The sequence below is a fragment of the Peromyscus eremicus genome, chromosome 8b (assembly GCF_949786415.1).
Source record: "Peromyscus eremicus chromosome 8b, PerEre_H2_v1, whole genome shotgun sequence".
In the NCBI taxonomy this organism is placed as follows: domain Eukaryota; kingdom Metazoa; phylum Chordata; class Mammalia; order Rodentia; family Cricetidae; genus Peromyscus; species Peromyscus eremicus.
In genome coordinates this window covers 17,558,986-17,582,502 of record NC_081424.1, presented here as the reverse complement: position 1 = coordinate 17,582,502, position 23,517 = coordinate 17,558,986, and positions in this window count along the sequence as shown.

Genomic DNA, 23,517 nt, shown 5'->3' with positions numbered 1-23,517 from the left:
TCGATGTTCGAGGAAAAGGAAGCCTGTCAAAGAGAGATTTTCCATGAGAAAATGTAAACAAAGAATCTACATCAGATCCTGCTGGTGATTCCATTTATGGCTGAGTTACTCCATCTCAGCTTGCAGTTAATTTATAAAGGACATATATCCAAAACCATTTGAAGATGCTCCAATGTATGGGGGTTATATAACCATTCAATATGACTAATCAACAACATCATACATAAAATTTAACTCAAATTTACCCAACACTTCACAAACTCAGTTAGAATATAATACAATGGTCTGTTTCTTGTAGTTGGAATTTTTTTAGGCCATCAATCAGTTCCCAGATAAAGACATGGAGACTTATTATGAATTATGAATGCTCGGCCTTAGCTTAGGCTTGTCCCACTGGCTCTTTTAGCTTAATTTAACCTGTTTCTATTCATCTACATTTTGCTTCAGGGCTTTTTACCTTTCTTTCATTCTGTATGTCCTACTTTCCTGCTTTTTCAGTGTCTGGCTGGCCCCTGGTATCTCCCTGAAGTCTCCTTTTCTTTCTTTCTTTCTTTCTTTCTTTCTTTCTTTCTTTCTTTCTTTCTTTCTTTCTTTCTTTCTTTCTCTCTTTCTTTCTCTCCTTCCTTCTCTCTTTCTTTCTTTTTTAATTTTCAAGCCTAAATTCCTACTTACTCTCCCTGCTTGGAAGGTCCACCTATACCTCCTCCCTCACTATTGGCTGTTCAGCTTTTTATTAGACCAGTCAGGTGCCTTAGGCAGGCAAAGTAAAACAGCAACACATCTTGACATAATTAAACAAATGCAACACATCTTTACATAGGTAAACAGATATTCTGCAACATAAACAAATGTAACACATCTTTACATAAACAAATACAACACATCTTTGCATAGTCAAACAAATATTTTGCAACAGCTTCTATTCATTTTCATTTCCAAACAGGGTTGTGAAAATTCTGAGTTATGTATTAGGTACTTACTTACTGCTCCTCAATTCTGGAGGATAGAAGTTTCAAGTCCAGATGCTGGCAAGTCCATCTTCTTGCTGATGCCTCCAGGATGGCTCTCTCTACTTCTTCAAGCTCCTGGAAGGCAGGGCTTTCCTGATGTAGGGCAGTATAATTCTGACATCAGACTTCATAGTCACGAGATTCTTGTAAGGACACAGATCATAAGAATCAGGGACTTACCAACTTTCAGTGTGATTTCATCTTAACGAGTTATATCTGCAGCAACCCCACCTCCAGCACTTTTCTAAGATGCTAAATTTTAGGATTCCAGCAAACCTTTTAAAAGAAAAATGGAAACAATTTGTAATGAATCCATAACCATCCACAATAGCTGTTTGATTTACATTATTCATCTACAAAAACAGAAATTAACAGCTTATTAAAAATGTGTGTGTGTACATGCATGTATGTGTGCAGTTGTGTGCATGTGTGGAGGGAGGAGGCTGACACTGAATATCTTCTATTGCTCTTTACCTTATTATTTGAAACAAGGGCTCTCCATGAACCTGGAACTTACCAACTAGTTACACTGGTTGGCTGACTAAGATCCCTTTTTAGATAAAACACTAAGGTCCTAAAGCAGAGTTTTAGTTTTTAGTGATGTGTTGTTAATGAATTAGGAATAATACCTTTTCTATTGGTAGTATAAAGTTTATCTAGAGTGGGAGTCTTGCTCTCTGTTTTTGTTTTTTTTTCTGTTTTTTTTTTTTCTTTTTTTTGAGACAGGGTTTCTCTGTGTAGCTTTGTGCCTTTCCTGGAACTCACTTGGTAGTCCAGGCTGGCCTCAAACTCACAGAGATCCGCCTGCCTCTGCCTCCCGAGTGCTGGGATTAAAGGCGTGCGCCACCACCGCCTGGCCTTTGCTCTCTATTTGTTAATTTTACTCCGGCCTATCTTCTATTGAAAATATTTTTCCTACCTAATCCGTGTCCCTTCTTGCTTAGGCACAGTATTTCTGCAGATCTTTTACTTATGACAAGGCATGTGGTGATGATTAGCAAGTGAAGGGATGGAGAAGACACTTTAAAGGGTGTGTTGAGAAGCACCGTGGGCATTTGAGTTCTGAGAGGGAAGAACACTGTAGGCAGAGAAGCTGCAGGCAGAGGAGAAGCTGCAGGCAGAGGAGGAGCTACAGGCAGAGGAGGAGCTGTGGGCAGAGGAGAAGGTTGTGCAAAGTCCCCAAGACAGAAACATAAATGTTTAGATTAGGTGTTACTCTACACACGTCTTATTTTCATTTTATTATAGAGACAGTGCATGGCGGTCTTTGATATGTTTATAGGTACATCTTTTTCTATGATATTCATGTTCAGGGATCTATTTACTAGTCTTCTATTGATAAGACATATAGGTTGTTGCTAATCTTTTGTCATTGCTTGCAGGAAGTAAAGGACAATGGAACATCACACAGCATGGTGCAGTCAAATTATCAGAGCCAGAAACCACTCATGTTCTTCTCTCCTTGAATCATGTCCATCTGTGTCACTGACTGTTTAAGCCCCAGGAGACAAAGTCGAAAACAGCGTGGTCAAAGTGGCAGATTTTGCAATAACCATAAATTCTAACTGAACGTCCCAGGGCCTAGACAAAATGCAATAAAAAGAAAACAAACAAAAGCAATTTGTGTTCAGAGAAATTCCTAACAAGTGACTTCAAATTAAGTGATGTCTTCATTTTCTAAGACTTCTTAGTTGTGCTTGTTCCTGACAAATAACTCATAACATTTCTCCAGTTTTCAATGGGAATATGTATTTTCCTTTCCTCTGATTTCATATCCACATTGTCTACTATCCAGTAATAGTTACAAAGTCTTGCCTTCAGTAAAATATCCCCTTAAATACTAGGGCCAGAGCACAGAGGCACATATTAGGTAGAAAAAAAAAGTATTTTCAATAAAAGATAAGCTGGAGTAAAATTAGAAAGTAGAGATGAAGATTTCCACTCAAATTAAACTCTATATGGCCAGTAGAAGAGATATTACTCTTAATTAATTAACAACACATCATTAAACATTTTCTTCGCTGTTTTGGTGTGCATTGTTTCCTAGCTCATGTTCACATAAAATGTACAGATGAATGCATATTTCTTTTCAGAATAAGTTTTCCATAACTATATACATTCAGCATCTTTTCTAAGAAACTCTCTTGAATCACTGATATCTATCACTGAAAACAGAACCCGCAGGTAGGACAGAGTGTAATATTTCCTTGATTTACTCTGTGTTAAATGTTAGATTAAGTTTGCCATAGGCTTAAACAAAGATACATTGGAATCAGTGAATGACTGAAATGGTTACAGATTCTGCCTCATCCACTTCGGAAACCTGGATTGATAGTCCACTGGTCAGTCAATGTGTTGGGAAGAGGGAGACAATGTATACAGATGATGCCTTCAGCCCCATAATGCAGTGGGAGCGATAGAGCCATTAGCAAAGCAGTAGAAAGACACAGTACCAACTCAACATTCTAGCTCTACAATATGTGTTAGTCCAAGCAGGTGGCTATCCAAAGCCATAAACTCGGTAGCTTAAAAATAGAAATGTATTTTTTTATAGTTTTGGGGAATGGGGAACCCAATCAAGGTGCCAGTGGTTTTGCTTCTACTGAGACCATTGATGGTGAGAGTTATCAAGGGACAACGTTTGTTGATCCCTGTGGTTTTATTGTTATGGTGCTGGTTTTCCTTCTTTTTTTTTTTTTTTTTTGTTTTTTGTTTTTTGTTTTTTGTTTTTTGAGACAGGGTTTCTCTGTGTAGCTTTGCACCTTTCCTGGAACTCACTTGGTAGCCCAGGCTTCCTCCTTCTTTTGATTTGCTGGTCTGGGATTTACTCCCTTTGTCTTGGGTATGATTAACTTCTTCAGTTAAGTTTTCCTTCTAGTTCCATCTGTAGATCTGTTTTTGTAAACTTGGTTTTGTTGTCATGGAGTGTTTTTGCTTTCTGCATCTATTCTAGTCAATAGTTTTGTTGGGTCTAGTAGTGTGGGCATGTAGATATGAATGTAAGTGAGTGTGAATGCATATATATATGTACACACACACACACACACACACACACACACACACATATATACGTTTTTTCCTTTTGTTGCGTCTTTGTGGATTTCACACCATGCGTTTTGGTCCCATTTATCTCCCATTCTCCTCGCATCTGCCCTCTGTCTTTGCAACTTCCCCCCAAATCAAACCCAAATTTAAAGTAAAACAAAACAAAACTAAAAACTAAAAACAAAACAAAGAAAAACAAAACAAAACAAAAACAGAAAAAAAAGAAGAAGAATCTTACTGTGGTCGCTGTAATGTGGCCCATTGAGTCACACAACTTACCCTTTAATCCATTCATCTTTACTTGCAAATGTTCAATGTCATGAGTCACTAGTCTGACTCGAGGCCCCTGGTTTCTGCTACACCACCAATAACGGGCTCTCACTGGGGCTCCTCTTGGATATCCTGCTGTTGCCCTGTGTCATGGAGATCCTGCTGTTTTGGATCTGTGGTCCCCTTCATATGCTCCAACAGTTCATAGATGAGGTGGGTGTTGGGTGAGCCAATTCATAGTCCTAGTTCTGGGCCTGAGTGATAGCTGGGTTGCACAGTTTCCTAGCATCCAGATGAGCTCTCCAGCACAGCCTTGGCTAGCTCATCCTGTGCAGTCTACGGGAGGAGCCTAGCCAGTTCTCCTGCTCTGAGACCTCCGATCTGTGTCCCCTCACTCATATCTACAGGGCCAGCTCTACTGTTTTGCCCAGGCAAGGTGCAGGGCCTTCTCTCCTGATTGCTGTAGGGGGAATATAAGGGAGTGGTGGGGTCAGCTCTCCTGCTCTCTCATGCCCTCAGGCATGGCTACAGGGTCAGCTCTAGTGTGCTTCCCAGGTGAGGTGCAGGCCTATGGTGAGGGGTTGGGTCATCTTTCCTGACCGCAGGGGCAAGCTCTCTCCCAAGGGCCAGTCGTCTCAGGACCAGTGAAGGATAAGGCCGGCTCAGCAGGGCATAGTTCCAATGACCCCATGCTAACATGGGCCACGGACATTACCACAGACCCCAGCTGCAGCAGGACCGTGGACCCAGACGTGGCCCTTGACAGCAGCTTGGGTCTTGACAGCAGCTTGGGTCCCGACACTACCGCAGTCTCAGTGATAGCACAGGCCACCCAGATCCGCATGGCTCAGGTGGCCGTATGGTCCCAGGTGGCTGACCAGGCCCCAGGCAACTGCAGAGCCCTTGGTGGCAAGTGGCACCTACCCAAGACCCCAGACTCTGCCGGGACACAGACGCAGACATGGCCCTAGGCAGTGGCCTGTGCACAGTGTCTCCATGATTCCAGTGGCAGCAGTGGCCACTCTAATCAGCTTGGCCCTGAGTGTGACACAGTCCTCGGACACCTACATGGTCCGAGGTGGCCAACAAGACCCTGGTCATCTGCATGGCCCTCGATGACAATAGGAGTCCTGGACATCAACTCAGACCCTGGCTGCTGCAGGGCTACAGACCCAGACATGGCCCTCAGCAGCAGTCCTGGCCCAGATGACACCATGGCTTTGGGTGACAGGCCATTCAGATCAGGATGTCCCTGGTGGCAACATGGCCTTCGGACACCCTCCTGGCCACAGGTTGTGGCCCAGACCCCTGGGCATCTATGTGGCCTTTGGTGGCAACATGGGCCACTGACATCAATACAGACCATGGCTGTGGTAGGACTACAGTCCCAGATATGGCCCTAGGCAGCAGCTCTGGCCCAGATGACACCAAGGCCCCAGTGACAGCACAGGCCACTTAGACCCGCATGGTTGCTGTTGCAGTATGGCCCTTGGATACCAACATGGCCCCAGATGGCAGTCCAGACACCCCCTCCCCAACATCCACTCCCTCACTGGCACAGTCTTCGATGGTCTCAGGAGCCACAGACATCAACATAGATCCTGGCTGCAGCAGGGCCACGGACCCAGACACCACCCTTAGTTGCGACCCTGGTTTGGATGATTCCATAGCCCCAGTTGACAGCCCTGGCTACTCAAATTGGCCTAGTGGCACAGGCCTTGGACACCAACATCTCTTCCCCCTCCTTGTGCATGACCCCTGGTGCCTACGTGGGACAGGGACATTGACAGAATATCCTGCCGCAGCAGGACCATGGAACCAGACATGGTCCTTGGCAGCAGCCTGGGCCAGGTTGTCACCATGGCCCCAGGTGGCTGTGCAGACCACCCAGATTGGCATGCCCCACCCCCCATGGCAGCATGGCTCTCAGACACTAATGTGGCCCAAGGTGACAGCCCAGACCACAGGCCCCTGCTTAGCCTCCAGTGGTGACAGCAGCCACAGACATCAATGCAGGCCCCCTCAGCTGCTCTAGGGTCCCAGACCAAGACCTGGCTCTTGGTCATAGCCCAGGTCCAGACATCTCCCTGGACTTCCTCTTCCCCACCCTGTACTCTCTCACCACATTGGTGCCCAACGGCTCAGCGCCAGGGCTCTTGGTTGAGATGGTGAGGTTTACCCATACAATTGCTCAGCATTCTGACTTGAAGTTCCTGCTTCAGGGTCTCCCTAGCTTTTGCTATTTGATCTATAGTTTCTCTTAATTGTAACTATTTGATCTATAATTTCTTCTAATTGTAACTCACTCTAAATTAAGGGCTTATCACTCCTCTTCCTGAGTAGCTCTTTCGTGCCCTCCCTATCTCTTATGGGACTTAACTTCTACAATCCTGATCTGAACCCAAGAGTGAGCAATGGAGAACTAAAAAAATGAATCAAATTATCTATGCTCTTAACCATCCATGTGGTCACTTGTTCATTCATTTTTTTTTCTTTTTATTTATTCTTCTCTCATACAACATATCCCAACCACAGTCTCCTCTCCCTCCACTCCTCCCAGATCCCTCCTGTTCCACTCCTCCTCCATTTCTCTTCAGAAAAGGCCTTCCAGTGAGATCAACCCAACATGCCATAACAAGATGCACTAAGCCTAGACACAAACTCTCATATCAAGGCTGAGCAAGACAACTCAGTAGGAAGAAAAGGGTCCCCAAAGCAGGTAAGAGTCAGAAACATCCCGTTTCTATTGTTAGGAGTCTAACAATAACCCCAAGTTAAACAACCACAGCATGTAGGCAGAGAACCTAGTGCAGACCCATGCAGGCTCTGTGATTGCCTCTTTAGTCTCTGTGAGCCCCTAGGAGCCTTGCTTAGTCGATGCTGTGGGCTGTGATCTCCTGGTATCTTTGACCTGTCTGGCTCCTACAGTCCTTCTTCTCCCTCTTCTAAAGGGTCCCCCAGATGTACTTAATGTTCCATTGATCAATGTGTCTGTTTTTAATGCTAATGCAATGAGGTTCTTATTACTATTGTTCTGTAGTACAGCTTGAAATCAGGGATGGTGATACCTCCAGTAGTTCTTTTATTATTCAGGATTGTTTTAGGTATTCTGGATTTTTTTTTGTTTTTCCACATGAAATTGAGTATTGTCCTTTCAAAGTCTGTAAAGAATTGTGTTGGATTTTGATGGGGATTGCATTGAATCTGTAAGATTGCTTTTGTAAGATGGACATTTTTTACTATGTTAATCCTTCCAAACCATGAGCGTGGGAGATCTTTCCATTTTCTGATACTTTATTCAATTTCTTTTTTCAAAGACTTGAAGTTTTTGTCATACAAGTATTTTCTCTGCTTGGTTAGAGTTACCCCAAGATATTTTATATTGTTTGTGTCTATTGGAAAGGTTGTTGTTTCCCTGATTTCTTTTTCAATTCATCTATCATTTGTATATAGGAGGATCACTGATTTTTTTAAAGTTAATTTTATATCCAGCCACATCACTGAAGGTGTTTATCAGCTATAGAAGTTCCCTGGTAGAATTTTGGGGGTCATTTATGTATCCTATCATATCATCCACAAATAGCAATACTTTGACTTCTTCCTTTATAATTTGTATCCCCTTGATCTCCTTCATTTGTCTTATTCCCCTAGCTAGAACTTTAAGTACTATATAACCAGATATGGAAAGTGGACAACCTTGTCCTGTTCCTCATTTTAGTGGAATTGCTTTGAGAATCTCTCCATTTAATTTGATGTTGGCTATCAGCTTGCTGTAAATTGCCTTTATTATGTTTAGGTATGTCTGTTGTATCCCTGATCTCTCCAAGACTTTTTATCTGAAGGGATGTTGGATTTTGTCAAAGGATTTTTCAGCATCTAATGAGATGGTCATGTGCTTTTTTTCTTTCAACTTGTTAATATGGTGGATTACATTGACCAATTTTTGTATGTTGAGCCATCCCTGCATGTCTAGGATGAAGCCTACTTGTTCATAGTGAGTGATCTTTATGATGTGGTCTTGGATTTGGTTTGCAAGTATTTTATTGAGTATATTTCCATGTATATTCATGAGAGAAACTGGTCTGAAATTGTAAAAGTTCTTTGTTGAGTCTTTGTGTGGTTTAGGTATTAGAGTAACTATGGCCTCATAAAATGAATTTAGCAATGTTCCTTCTGTTCCTATTTTGTGGAATAATTTGAGGACTAATATTGAGGCTATTAACTATTATCTAAAACTCTGATGGAATTCTGCACTAAAACCTTCAGATCCAGGGCTTTTTTTGGTTAAGAGACTTTTGATGACTGCTTCTATTTCCTTAGGGCTTATAGATCTATTTAAGTTGTTTATCTGATCTTGATTTAACTTTGATAATTGGTATCTGTCAAGAAAATTGTCCATTTCTTTTAGATTTTCCAATTTTGTAGAATACAGGTTTTTAAAGCATGACTTATTGATACTTTGGGTTTTCTTGGTGTCTGTTGTTCTGTCTCCCTTTTCATTTCCGATTTTGTTAATTTGGATATTCTCTCTCTTTAGTTAGTTTGGATAAGGGTTTGTCTATCTTGTTGATTTTCTCAAAGAACCAACTCTTTTTTTTCATTTTTCTTTATTAAGAAATTTTCTATTCACTCCACATACTATCCACAGACCCCCCTTCCTCCCTTCTCCCACCCCCAGCCCTCTTTCCCAAACCACCCCACATCCCCACATCCCCCAAATCGAGGTCTCCCATGAGGAGTCAGCAGAGCCCAGCACACTGAGCCTAGGCAGGTCCAAGCCCCTTCCCACTGCACCAAGGCTGTGCAAGGTGTCACACCACAGTCACCAGATTCCCAGAAGCCTGCCCATAGACCAGGGACAGATCCGGATCCCCCAGCCTAGGTGCCCCCCAAACAACTGTCTTCCATATCCAGAGGGCCTAGTCCAGTCCCATGGGGGCTCCACAGCCACTAGTCCACAGTTCATGGGCTTCCACTAGTGTGGCCAGTCATCTCTGCACATCCTCCCATCATGATCTTGACGTCCCTCACCTGCAGTATCTCTCCTCTCTCTCATCAATTGGATTCCCAGAGCTCAGCCTGGTGCTTGGCCATGGATCTCTGTATCTGCCTCCATCAGTCGCTGGACAAAGGCTCTAAGATGACTGCTAAGCTGGTCACCAGGCACCCTCTGGACCACTGCCAGCAGACCAAGGTGGGGTCAACCTTGGGAATTCCTGAGAGCCTCCCCAGCACTCTGCCTCTTCCTATTCCCATGATGTCCTCATCTATCATGGTATCTCCCTCCCTGCCCTCCCACTCTGTCCCTGTTCCAGCATGACCCTCCCATTTCCATTTCCCTATGTTCTCATCCTCCACTCCTCACCCTCTGCCACCCTCCCACACCCAGTCCACTCATATAGATCTCATCCACTTCTCCTTCACATGGTCATCCATGTGTCCCTCCTAGGGTCTTTCCCTGTTAGCTAGCCTCTCTGGAGTTGTGGTTTGCAGTCTGGCCATCCCTTCCCTCCCATTTAGCATCCACTTCTGAGTACATACTATGTTTGTTCTTCTGAGTCTGGGTTACCTCACTAAAAATGATATTTTCTAGTTCTATCCATTTCCCTGCAAATTTCATGATATCATTGTTTTTTTTTACTGCTGAGTAGTACTTCATTGTGTATATGTGCCATATTTTCTTTATCCATTCTTCAGTTGAGGGGCATCTAGGTTGTTTCCAGAAGAACCAACTCTTTGTTTCATTGATTCTTTGTATTATTCTCTTTGTTTCAATTTTATTGATTTCAGCCCTTAGTTTGATATTTCCTGTTGTCTACTCCTCTTGGATGTGCTTACTTCTTTTTGCTCTAGAGCTTTCAGGTGTGCTGTTAAGTTGCTAGTGTGAGATTTCTCCAAATTCTTTATTTGGGCACTAAGTGCTGTAAACATTCCTCTTAGCACTGTTTTCATTGTATCTCATAAATTTGGGTATACTGTGCATTCACTTTCATTGAATTCTAGGTAGTCTTTAATCTCTTTCTTTATTTCTGTCTTGACCCACCCACCATTTTGTTAAGGAGTTGTTCAGCTTCCATGAATTTGTAGACTTTCTGTTGTTGTTGAAATCCAGCTATAATCTGTGGTGGTCTGATAGCATGTGTGGGGTGGTTATTTCAATTTTTTTTATTTGTTGAGACTTGCTTTGTGATCAAGTATATGGTTAATTTTGAAGAAAGGTCTGTGAGGTGCTGAGAAAAAAGTATATTCTTTTGTGTTTGGGTGAAATGTTCTGTAGATATCTGTTAGGTCCATTTGGTTTATAATGTCTGTTAGTTTAGTTCTAGTATTTCTCTGTTTAGTTTTTGGCTGAATGACATGTCCATTGGTGAGAGTGGGGGTATTAAAGTCCCTCATTAACAAAATGTGAGGGTTGGTCTAAGCTGTAGTAATTTCTCTTTTACAAATGTGGATTCTCTTGTGTTTGGAGCATAGGTGTTGAGAATTGAAACATGATTTTGATGGATTTTTCCTTTGATGAAAAATCCCTGTATCTTTTGATTAATTTTGTTTTGAAGTCTATTTTGTTCAATATTAGAATGGTTACACCTGCTTGCTTCTTAAATTCATTTGCTTGGAAAACCTATTTTCAACCCTTTACTCTGAGGGAATGTCCATCTTTGATATTGAGGTGTGTTTCTTGTATTCAGTAGGAAGATGGATTTTGTTTTGGCATCCATTCTGTTGGTCTATGTCTTTTTATTGGAGAATTGAGTCTGAGAGATATCAATGACTAATGATTGTTAATTCATGTTATTTTGGTGGTGGTGGTGGTGGTGGTGGTGGTGGTGATGTGTGTGTGTGTATGTGTGTGTGTGTGTGTGTGTGTGTGTGTGTGTGTGTGCACAAGTACACATCCCTTCTTTTGGTTTTGCTAATGTGAGATTATTTATTTCCCATGTTTTCATGGGTGTAGTTAACCTCCTAGAATTGGAGTTTTCCTTCTAGTACCTTCTTTATGGCTGGATTTGTAGACAGATATTGTTTAAATTTTACTGTAGCTAGAGTTTTCCTGCCTGGCCCACAGTCAGGACAAATCTCTATCACCTGCCAGTCCCACAGCCTCAGACCCGACCAAGTAAACACAGAGACTTATATTGGTTACAAACTGTATGGCCATCACAGGCTTCTTGCTAACTGTTCTTACAGCTTAAATTAATCCATTTCCATTAATCTATACCTTGCCACATGGCTCGTGGCTTACCAGCATCTTCACATGATGCTGCTTGTCATCGTGGCAGCTGGCAGTGTCTCTCTGACTCAGCCTTCCACTTCCCAGCTTTATTCTCCTCCTTGTCCTGCCTACACTTCCTGCCTAGCCAATGGCCAATCAGTGTTTTATTTATTGACTAATCAGCAACACATTTGCCATACAGAACATCCCACAGCATTTTACTTTATCATGGAATATTTTGTTTTATGCATTTGTGGTGATTGGAAGTTTTGCTCAGTATAGCAGTCTGGGCTGGCATCTGTGGTTTTTTAGAGTCTACAGCACATCTGTCCAGCCCTTCTGGTCTTCAGAGTCTCCATGTGAAGTTGAATGTAATTCTGATATGTCTACCTTTATATGTTACTTTCTCTTTCTCCCTTGCAGCTTTTGATATGTTTAGTGTTTTGATTATTATGTGGCGAGGGGGCTTTCTTTTCTGGTCCAATCTATTTGGTATTCTGTATGCTTCTTGTATCTTTATAGGTATCTCCTATAAGTTAGGAAAATTTTATTTTATGATTTTGTTGAAAATATTTTCAAGGAACTGGGATTCTTCTCCTTCTTCTATTCTGTTATTCATAGGTTTTGTTTTTTCATAGTGTCCCAGATTTCCTGGATATTTTGTATTAGGGAATTTTTAGATTTAACATTTTCTTTAACCAGTTTATCTATTTCTTTTATCATAACTTCAACACTTGAGATTCTTTCTCCCTTTTCTTGTACTCTGTTGGTGAAGCTTGCATCTGTCATTCCTGTTTGCTTACCTAGATTTTCAATTTTCAGAATTCCTTCAGTTTGGAATTTCTTTGTTGCTTATATTTCCATCTCCAGGTCTTGAATCAGCTTTATTCATTTCCTTTAACTGTGTTTATTCTTGGCTTTCTTTAAAGGATCTACTCATTTCTTCCTATTTTTGTTTGTCTTTTCCTTGATTTCTTTAAGGGATTTATTCACTTCTTTAAGGACCTCTATCATCTCCATAAAATTGGTTTTAAGGTCTTTTTCTTGTGCTTCAGATGTGTTGGAATATTTGGGGCTTGCTGTGGTAGGATACCCTGGCTATAGTTGGTTGTGTTCTTACACTGGCGTCTAGGCATCAGAGTTTGGGATTATAGATCTAGGCATCAATTTCCGACTTTGTCTTTGTTGAATGGGTGTTTTGTTCCTTGGTTTCTGCTTCCTGTCTAGTCTTCTGACCTGTGTGGTCTGTGGTTGAGCAGGGGGCTTCCACCCAAGTTGGGGGCTGGAATTTTGTTGGCCTGTGTGGCTTCTGACCCAGCAGGAAGTCTCCATCTGAGTTGGGGGCTGGTCTTCTGGCAGGTGTGGCCTGGGACTGGGCTGTGGATACCTGCCTCAGTGAACAGAGAGAGAGAGAGAGAGAGAGAGAGAGAGAGAGAGAGAGAGAGAGAGAGCGAGCATGTGTGGTGGGGGGGTGTGGTTCTGCAGGCAGCTAGCCTACCTGGTTTTGTGGCAGGCTTGGTCTGTGATTGAGCAGATGTCTGCCCAAGGAAACCGAGAGAGTTAGGAATGGTCTGTGGGTGGCTGGCCTACCTAGTCTTCTGTTCATTCATCTTTTATTCATCCATTCAGGAAGTATACAATGATCATTTTATCAAGTGCCAGGCTAGACTACATGAGATACTATTTTGTTATCAGAATAGCCTGTGCCCTCACTTAGTTTGCAGTTTAATAAGGAGGTATCAGACAACTACCATTATAGCAAGTACTAAAGAGAAGGGTACAATATGCACTGCGAATGTATAAGAGCAGAAGGGCCTAGCCTGGTGTAGTCGCTCAAAGGTATCCTAGGGAATGTGACTTTCAAGTTGAGAAAAGGGTGAGGAGAAGGTGGCTAGGACGGCTGAACTGGGGAAAAGGGTACTAGCAGAGAGAAGTTCAGACAAAACAAACTGCTTAAAAAGCAGAGGCAAGGGGATTTGCTGAATATAGAACAGAAAGCTTAACAGTGGCCAGAGGAGACTGGAAGAAAGAGCAATGTTGATCTCAGAAAACTGTAGTCTTTATCCAAAAGCACCAGTCAGCCACCAAGGGGATTTTAATCTTAACTGAACAGTACTTATCTGATTACTCTGGCCATGATGTGCTGAGGGACTGGAGGCTCAAGGGTAACTGTGAGAAGAATGAACTAAAGATAAAACTACCCTCCTAGGACACGCGCATAGAAGAGATAACACAGGAACACACCATGTGTGAGATAACATGAATGTTCTCCCTGCTTATCAGACAGTAGGCTACACAGTCTGGATTCATAGGAATGAGGTCAGAGCTTCCAGAAAGGCCTGGCCATGTTCAAGGGGAGGAACCAGATTTTGCCGGTGGATCATCAGGATCTTTCACCTGTGAGAGAAGCTTGTGGAGATGAGGCTGCCCTACCCCATTCTCTTTTCCTCCCTCTGCAGCCCTACATACAGACTCCACCAAAGCCTTCAGTCTGACTGCCCCAGGAATCCACCAGCACTCAACTACCCAGAATCCTCTGTCCCTTGGGACATTTCTTGATGTTTCTTATCTGACTTGTATCCAAATTAAAATCACATCCGGGATGATTTCACCTATAAGATTGTTGCCTATAAATGCTATCAATTAAACTGGAGGGAAAAAATGGCTGTGAAATTGTATGAAAACTATAATCATATGTTATTGTGTATAAACGACTCCACTCGAGCAGAATTTATCTTGGCTTCCTTCCATACTCCAAGACTTCTCTGCTGCCTGCTGGCACCAGGAACACTGCCGGGATTCATTCTTGAGCAGAAGTTTTTCCTGACTGAAATTCTATGCTGCAAGCAGTAAAGGAAACTCGCTCCCATTCATTTATTTTGGACTTAGATGCACAGACTGGGGGGAGGGGAAGAGAACAATAGTTCTTTACACTTACATCAGTGAGTTGGTTGAAGGCTAACCAGTCCTCCACTTGACTTCACCGTCTGAGCTAGAATAGTCAGGAAAATAATTAAGCAAAGCAGACCTTCAGCAAGAGGGGAAGGTGACAATGTGTCATGAAGCACATCAGGGCATCGCCAAATATTATGCATGGTCTTCCGAATTCTAAAGATTCTCAACTCCTCACTCTTGTGGAGTGTTATCAATAAAGGCAATGGAATTGCCTATTCAGAGTTAAAGTAAATTGTACAGTTGACACAGACTTTTTTCTTTAATTTTGGCATTTATATGAATACCCAAATATGGTAGGAAATGAGCTTCACATTCCTAAAGATTATTTAATATTCCCAAAATAGTAACAGCCATGCAAAACGGACTGTTTGAAACACTCTTCCAATATGACTTTCTTATTCCTCTTATTGTGACTTTGGATCCTGCAGTACTATGGTACCTACTGAAAGTATAAGCTTGATGCTGGGAGCTAAGTACTAAGAGAACACAGTCTCTTGTGCAAGACCAGGAGGTCTGTCCTCTCTAGGAAGTCCTCCTTTACTCTCTTCTATGGCAGGTAACTTCCTAAACATTTGCACATCTTTCTGGAAGACTTTATGAATAATTCCTAAATTAAAAAATTACTTGAATAATAGTAATTTATTAGTGGATCATCAGTTTATTAGAATTTCACAACTTTATTTCCATTTAATTTTGCAAATTACCCTTGGCCACAACAGTAATCTTAGAAAACAGGGCAATGTTTTAGAGTATACTGATCTTATTTTCTCAAATTTAATTCACAGTCTAGAATTAGCCTCTTTGATTTTTTTTTAATTTGGGGGGCTGAAGAGATGGTTTAGCAATTACAAGCATTTGTTGTTCTTGCAAAGGACCTGGGTTCAGTTCTCAATACCCACAGGGTGGCTCACAATCATCTATAACTCCAGCTTTATGGGATCTGATGCCTCGTTTGAACTCTGTAGGCACCAGACATGCATGTGGCGCACATATATGTATGCAGGCAAAACACCCATACACATAAAAAATACATGTAAAAAGTTTTCGATTTTTTTTATTTTAGTGGTTATTGTGTGTGCATGTGCATGATGTGTGAATGCAGGCATGTTTGTGCCATGGTGTGCATGTGAAAGTCAGAGGACAACTGTGGACTTCCACCTCCACAGAGGTTTCAGGGACTCCACAATGGTCACCAGGATTGAGAGGCAAATGTGTTTACCCTCTGGGCTGTCTCATCAGATTTAGTCATAGTAACTTTTAACAATATGCATGCCAACATTAGTTTATCCCTCTTGGGTAAGAAACAAAAAGATGCCATGGTTTCTTTGACGTTTTAGAGCTATCATAGGGTAAAGTTGAATGTAGAAGAAGCTCCCCGCTGGCTTTGTCACTGCCCCGACTCTCTTCTCCTCCACCACCACTTCTCGCTTCACTTTTACCTTGACCCAAACCTGTGTTTCTATCTGTATCTAACATGTATCTAATTGCTCTCTACACATACATGTTTGGATTGTGCTTTCTACTAACACGGCCTTCTGGGATGGTTCAGGATAGAGGAAACAAGCCACTCATCGTCTTCAGTGACATGGACCCACACTGCTAGTGACGGCTGTATCAGAGCAAAGGTTCAGTAACACAGAGAAAAGCTCCAGATAAAAAAGAACATCTCCGAGGATTGCAGTAGGTTAGAGTTTCTGTTTGTTCATTGTCTTCCTCCTAAAATTCCCACTTACACATCAAAAAATATCTTCAAAACATTAGGACACAAGCCATGTGGTGGTGGCACACGCCTTTAATCTCAGCACTGGGGCGGGGAGCGGGGTGCAGAGGCAGGAGAATCTCTGAATTCGAGGCCAGCCTGGTCTAGCAAGGGAGATCCTGGATAATCAGGGCTACACAGAGAAACCCTGTCTCCAAAACAAAACAAAACAAACTACAAACAAACAGACAACAACAAACCACGAGCACACATGCATGTAACTAGAGCACACATGCATGTAACCAGAGCACACATGCATGTAACAATACTTAGAACTCTGCTCACTTTTCTGCCCATTCCCATGGCTGGCAAGCACGGCATAAATTTATTTTGCCTTTCTTACTCTTACTCTGATCCCTATTAGAGTCAAGATTTCAAACAAGAAGAACTTCCAAAGGGAAGACTACGGTACTGATCCAGCTTGCTTTATTCTCTTAAAATTCCTGGGCCACAAGAATAAGTACTTTCTGGCTATCATAGTCCTAAGATTTATGAGCTCCAACTCTGTAAAACCCAAAGTCAAGATTCTATTTTATTTACACTTACTTATTTATGTATTTATTTTGGTTTTTCGAGACAGGGTTTCTCTGTGTCATTTCCAAGTTCTGAGATTAAAGGCATGTGCCACCACCACCCGGCCTATTTTTTTTTTTTTTTTAATCTTAGATGCTTCTCAGGGTAAGAGTTCACTTACATGTTTAGTTTACCATACCTTTGGGCACTTTATGCTCACCGTCTCTAAAGCTATAATTATAGCGAATTGGCTCAATTTATTGTCAAAACCAGCCGAGGGAGAAACTTCTCACTGTTCCTCAAGAGTCAGACCTCTCTTTCCTGGAGAGTTTACATAGCACACAGCTATAATAACGAGGACTAACTTCTCTGTCTCTCTTGCATACGAAGTTTTGCCCCAGGCACGATGGTGAGCATGCTCACTTTCTAAGCTTCACGGTCTCCTCTGTACTTACTGCTTGGCATGTGCGGCCTGCCTCATGCATATTGATGCTATCCTGGGAAGAGTTAAACCTCGGGAGAACCTTTCTCTCATTCAATTTGTTTCCAAACTGGGAAGGATAAATCAAATAACGAATAATTCAAAACAAGATAAAAATAAAAGAAATATCGTAATAGATATGTAAGCAATGCCTAAGGTTCAAAAAAAAAGGGGCGGAGGGAATATATCTAGACCAGGGTATTTTTTTTTTTTCAAATTTGGGCTTCAATAAATGGGTAAAGGAAGAAAGGACTGTTCATTTTTCTCTGAATCATTTGGTGAAATGCAGAAAGGTCAAATGCTTCATGTGAGACCTGAAATTGCATGAGACGAAAGTATTGTACGAATATTATACATGTAATAATTTATTAGCTGTTTTTCATATTTTGTTATTTGCAATTGCTGTAACAAGTTAAAACAAATTCAGTAAACTTAGAACAACACAAATTTGTCTTCATACAGTTGTGAGATCAGAAGTCCGAAAGGGTTTCACTGGACTAAGCTGGAAGCATTCATCATCAGGGCTTCCGTGTTTTCAGGGCTTCTAGAGATGAAGCTATTCCCTTGATCTTTGCAGCTCCTGTGAGTTGATGGCATTCCTTGACTAATGGTGCCTTCGCCGTCTTCAAAGCTGGCAGTGGAAGGTTGAATTCTTTATCCATTACATCACTCTGACCTCTTCTGCCAGCCTCTTCTACTTTAAAGGATCCTCACTATACATCACTGGGACCACCGGAATAGCCCTACTCCAAGGTCAGCTGATGAGTGACCTTACTTCCATCTGCAACCGTAGTTCCTGGTGAAGGCAACACACTCACAGGCTATGGGGATTAGGTCATTGATGTCTTTGGGAGGGGTGAGAAGAACACTATTCTGTTCTGCCTACCCTTCCTGGAATGTAATGGCGGATTTCCAGATTGTCCTCTACATGCACTGTGGGTCTGTTAAGGGCAGGAGTGGCTTCTTTTATGGTGTGGTTGTCAACATTTACACTCGTCAAAGAGTTGCTGAAAATGCTCCTGGTTTTAGGACCCCTCAGAGGAGAATAGGGGAAGGATGCCCCAACGGTGCTGAGAATCTTTAGGTGACTGTCCAGGCTGCCAACTGTCTCTGTCTATACTCGAAATTTCTTGGAAATTGCTTGTTTACACTTCCTGTTTTCTCAGGTAATATTTTCCTTCTCAAGTCTTTGATGGGGTTGAAGAGTAGATAGAAACAGTTATAATCCTCTCGTATCTTTTTTTTTTTTTTTTTTTTTTTTTTTTTTTTTGGTTTTTCGAGACAGGGTTTCTCTGTGTAGCTTTGCGCCTTTCCTGGAACTCACTTGGTAGTCCAGGCTGGCCTCAAACTCACAGAGATCCGCCTGGCTCTGCCTCCCGAGTGCTGGGATTAAAGGCGTGCGCCACCACCGCCCGGCCTATCCTCTCGTATCTTAGCTAAGAATATTTCAGATGATAAAGTTAGATTCTTTAGGATAGGACAGCTATTGGAGTAATCTCTGTAACATGCCATTTACCTATGATCTGGACATTTCTGGATTTTAGTATGTGTCTCTTGTTTGATGTTGTTCTTGCTGGTTGTATTTCTACTTTTGTTTATGTTATTACCTTTCCCCTCTCCTGGACAATACTTGATAATTGTTCCTATTGTATATAGTTTTATATTAGGTTAGAACTTTCTTATTTAGACAAAAGGGGGAAATGTAGCATATATCTGTTCTATCTATGACCTTGAAGCACCACCCCTAGAGATGCAGCAGGTAACTGTCCTACCTACCTATGACCTTGAAGTTCCTGCCCCTGGGGCGTGGCCTCAGGGCTACCCTTAAGACCTGAGATACACTTATGCTGCTCTCTTCTCTCCCTCATGGGCTTGGATGCTGGGATAGACTCAGGTGGAAGAGCAGCATGGGACTGTACCTCGGCCTTCCAGGACCCTACAATAAATCTCCTGCACTGTAGTGAGTCTTTCTTCCTAATAAATTCCTTTACCCTTTAAGCAGACTCCGTGGATTTCTCGAATTACTAGACCTTCCTTATGCTAAGTTTACATAAAGAATGGGCATTTTTATTAATTGTGAAATAATGATTAGTTTGCATATTTTAAAATATACTTTAGAAAAAAGAAATAATATCAAATCTATCATCAAGGCAGTATGTAACTCATTTATTAAAGCAACTAACACACCCCATAACTTGGAGTCCTACTGCTATAAATTAAGATTTTGACTGAATTTTAGTTGTTTTAAATCACTGTTCAAACTAATACTGATGTTTTAATCAGTTGTTTTATTCTTTTTAAGTCTTTTGTTATTGCCCATCATATCCCTAAAGATACCTTCCTCAATGCTGTCTAGATTTTTAAAAGCATTTCACAACTGATGTCCCAGCTTTTAATTGTACAATCTTCCATACAATGATTAATTTTATTTCCTGACTCAATTCATGTAGCTTTTTTAAGAACCCTGCCTCAATACTCTAACACCCACAGAATAATAAAGGCATATAAAATCATTATATTTAACCCACTATAGTTTAATATACACATATAACAGCATAGAAGAAGGTTCTTACCTGTCACATTCCATTCTACTGAAAGCATTGCACCCACAAAATCATCCTCTCTTTCCCTCTCAGACTGGCTCGACTCTTGCTTGTGATTTGGTTTTTATATTAAGGGTGTTTTGTCTGCCCAGAATTAGTTTGACTTCCTTTTCTTGTTATAATCTTGTTTTTCCTATTAGGACTTGTCTCAAAAGGATCTCCTCTGTGAATCCTGACTCAGTTCTATTATCATATACAGTCATAGAAACTTCCTTCTCCGCCTACCCAACGTCCTTTGTTCTCATCTCTTGGTGCATTTAGCATGTGGTGTTTCAATGATTTGTTTCTGTATCTTCTTCGCAGTGCCATACATTCCCAGTGAACATAGACCATGTTTTGGGGTCTCTGTATGGCATCACATACTCAGTGTCCTGTGTGCAGTAGAAATTAACAAACACGTTTGAGTTTATAGCGTCTGGAAATAACAAATGGCATGTGCCTCCAGTCTTGGGTGTTACAGATAACAATAATGACTAAGCATATTTAGTTGCTCTCTCTACTTTTTGTGTTGGTGGTGCAATTCTGGAAAGAGAACTTAATGAACACTCACAGGGGAATTGCCAGGAAAAGTTACTCCCTTTGGGAGAGGACTGAGCTGCTCCCTCCTAGTTTGGAGGGGTTATGGAAAAATCTTCCAATAATAAGGATTACACATAGGTGCACAGTATCCTAAATGGGAAGGATTTGGGTCTCATTCTTTTCTGAGGAGCTAGATAACTCCGAACTGAGCTTCACACAATTCTTAATAACACAGCAAACATACATGACAAACTCTCTTGTTATCATTGTGTTAATTTGTCAGCAAGTGAAGTACCTGAATCTCAAGTATGAGACTCTGGAAATATTAAAGGTTATAAAATTAGTGTTAGCAAAGGATTGCTTCCTTCCCACCTCCCTTTGTCCACCCCTTCAGTGAGATGGTCACTGAAGGCTAAAGTTGAAGACTGAAGCTAAGCCTCTCGTATGCCAGGCGAGCACTGTATTACTCAGCTACATCCCCAACTCCCAGGACTTAGATTATAAATCTGTTTCACATTTAATAATTGCTTCTACTGAAAGGCACTTACCTCCTAAAGTTATATGCTATGTTTTAATTAGCATATTATAATTGACATTAAAGTTTTCATAGTTGCTCACATTAGCCTTCAGGGTTGTGCTGGCTAGTTTTGTTGTTGTTTTTTCGAGACAGGGTTTCTCGGTGTAGTTTTGGTCCCTGTGCTAGATCTCGCTGTGTAGATCAGGCTGGCCTTGAATGCACAGAGTGCTGGCTAGTTTTATGTCAACTTGACACAAGGTAGAGTCATTGAGGAGGGAGCCTCAATTGAGGGAAAAAACCTCCATAAGAGGGCTGTAGACAAACCTGTAGGGCATTTTCTTAATTGATTGATGAGAGAGTGTCCAGCCCATTCTGGGTGGGGACGTCCTATACTGGTGTGCAAGCTGAGCAAGCCATGAGGACCAAGCCAGTAAGCAGCACTCTTCCATGGCCTCTAGATCAGCTCCTGCCTCCAGGTTCCTGCTGTATTTGAGTTCCTGTCCTGATTTCTTCAACGATGGCCTACAATGGATGTGGAAGCATACCTTTCCTTCCCAACTTGCCTTTAGTTATGATGTTATACAAACCCTAACTAGGACAAGGGTAGGATCATTCATTTAATCAATGAAGACCACACTGCTTAGGGATCCTGGGGGTTGCTATTATTCAAGATATAGATCCTGGAAATGTGTCAATAGAAATCAGCAGCAGTTGCTCTCAGGTTTCCATATGTTGCTAAGTGTTACAAGAAATCTGAAAAGCAACATGGTATAGCAGGAAGAGCTCTGGCATCAGGTAAAAGGGGCTATACCTATGTTTCACTAAAATTACTTAACATAACATACAGAAGCACGTTAATCCTTACAGCAAAGTGAATTTACTTCTAGTCATGGATACATTTAGCATAGTACATATTATTTGGCAAAAGTTCAGTAATCATGAACCTTTCCACTGATAACTGAAGGATCGAATGGTGGTTTCTTTCCAAATGCAGCCTTCACATTTTTGAAATAGATACGCATAGAATGTTTGCTTCCAAACCAAAGGAAGTTACAGTGTAACCCTAGAGCCAATGATTTCACAAGGCAGAGTTTTCAGTTAAAAGATGAAGAGTTATGACAACTAAGGTATTAAATTAGATATCAAAATATTAGCTTTTCGTATTGAATTAACTTTTATTTGGAAAATGAGTGACCTTGATGAACGTTCCTTTAAGACAGAAGGGCTCTTTGTTTTTATTTATTTTTGTTGTTGTTTTAATTATAAAGGTCTGGTTGTTCTAAAAGGGTTCTTTGACTCTGGAACTGTACCCATATTTTTGAAAGTTGTTTGTATTTTTGTAAGATTATATATGAGGTCTGGCGTTTTAATGAATGGTAGCTAGCACAAATTCATGGGGACAAACTTTAAAGGACTTGGGCTACTCATCTATACCCCACACATAGAAAATACTCAGGAATATTTTCCCTTGTATGAAATTTCTGAGCCTTAGAAATTAGAAATGTTTCAAATACAAAAGCCATATTGATGAAGTGGCTTCACTGTTAAATTCAGATATTACACCACCTACATCTCTATGGTTCTTAGTGACTTTAAAATATCTATATAAGGTACCAACATTTAAAAAATTATTTACACTAGTACTTTACAAAAAATATACTAGGTATCTGTCAACGGCCATTTATTTATTTTATAAATGATTTAATTTTCATTTTTTTCAAGGGACATTTCAGCACTGCTGTATTTAGCATCATTCTTCTTTCCAGAGGGTGATGGTTTAGTCAGTTTTGTAATTTATTTTACATCTGTGGGTTTCTTAGTGATGGTACACAACATCTGGATCGTCTTTTGTATTTTATTTTACTTTTATATCCCTCCCTCCTTTTCTCCCAGTTCCTCCCTCCACCCCCACCCCCACTTTCCCTCTGCTCCCCCTATCAACTCCTCCTCTGGTTCTCTCCAGAAAAGGGCAGGCCTCCCATGCATATCAATAAAAACGTGGCATATCAAGTTACAGCAAGACTATGCACCTTCCCTTATACTAAGGCTGGTAAGGCAACCCATTATAAGGAAAAGGGTCCCAAAAGCCAGAAAAAGTGTCAGTGACAGCCTCTGCTCTTTCTGTGGGAGTCCCATAAGAAGACCAAACTACACACCTGTCACACATGCAGAGGGCCTAAGTCAGTCCCATGCGGGCTCCCTGGCTGTCGGTTCAGTCTCTGTGAGCCCCTATGAGTCCAGGTTAATTGACTCTGTGAGTTTTCTTGTGGTGTCCTTGACTCCTCTGACTCCTACAATCCTTCCTTCCCCTCTTCCACAGGATTCCCCAAGATCTGCCTAATGTTTGGCTGTGGGTCTCTGCATCTGTTTCCTTCAGTTGCTGGATAAAGCCTCTCTAATGACTGTTGATTGGGCTAGGCACCAGTCTATGAGTACAGCAGAGTATCATTAGGAATCATTTCATTGGCTTTTTCTGTTTCCTACCAGTCATGTTTGGTTCTACCCTAGGTCTCTGGGCTATTCAGTCTCTGGGTCCTAGCCCTCCAGGCAGTGTTAGTGGTGGGCTCTCTCTGGCGGCATGGGTCTCGAGCTGGACCAATCATTGGTTGGCCACTCCCCCAATTTCTGCACC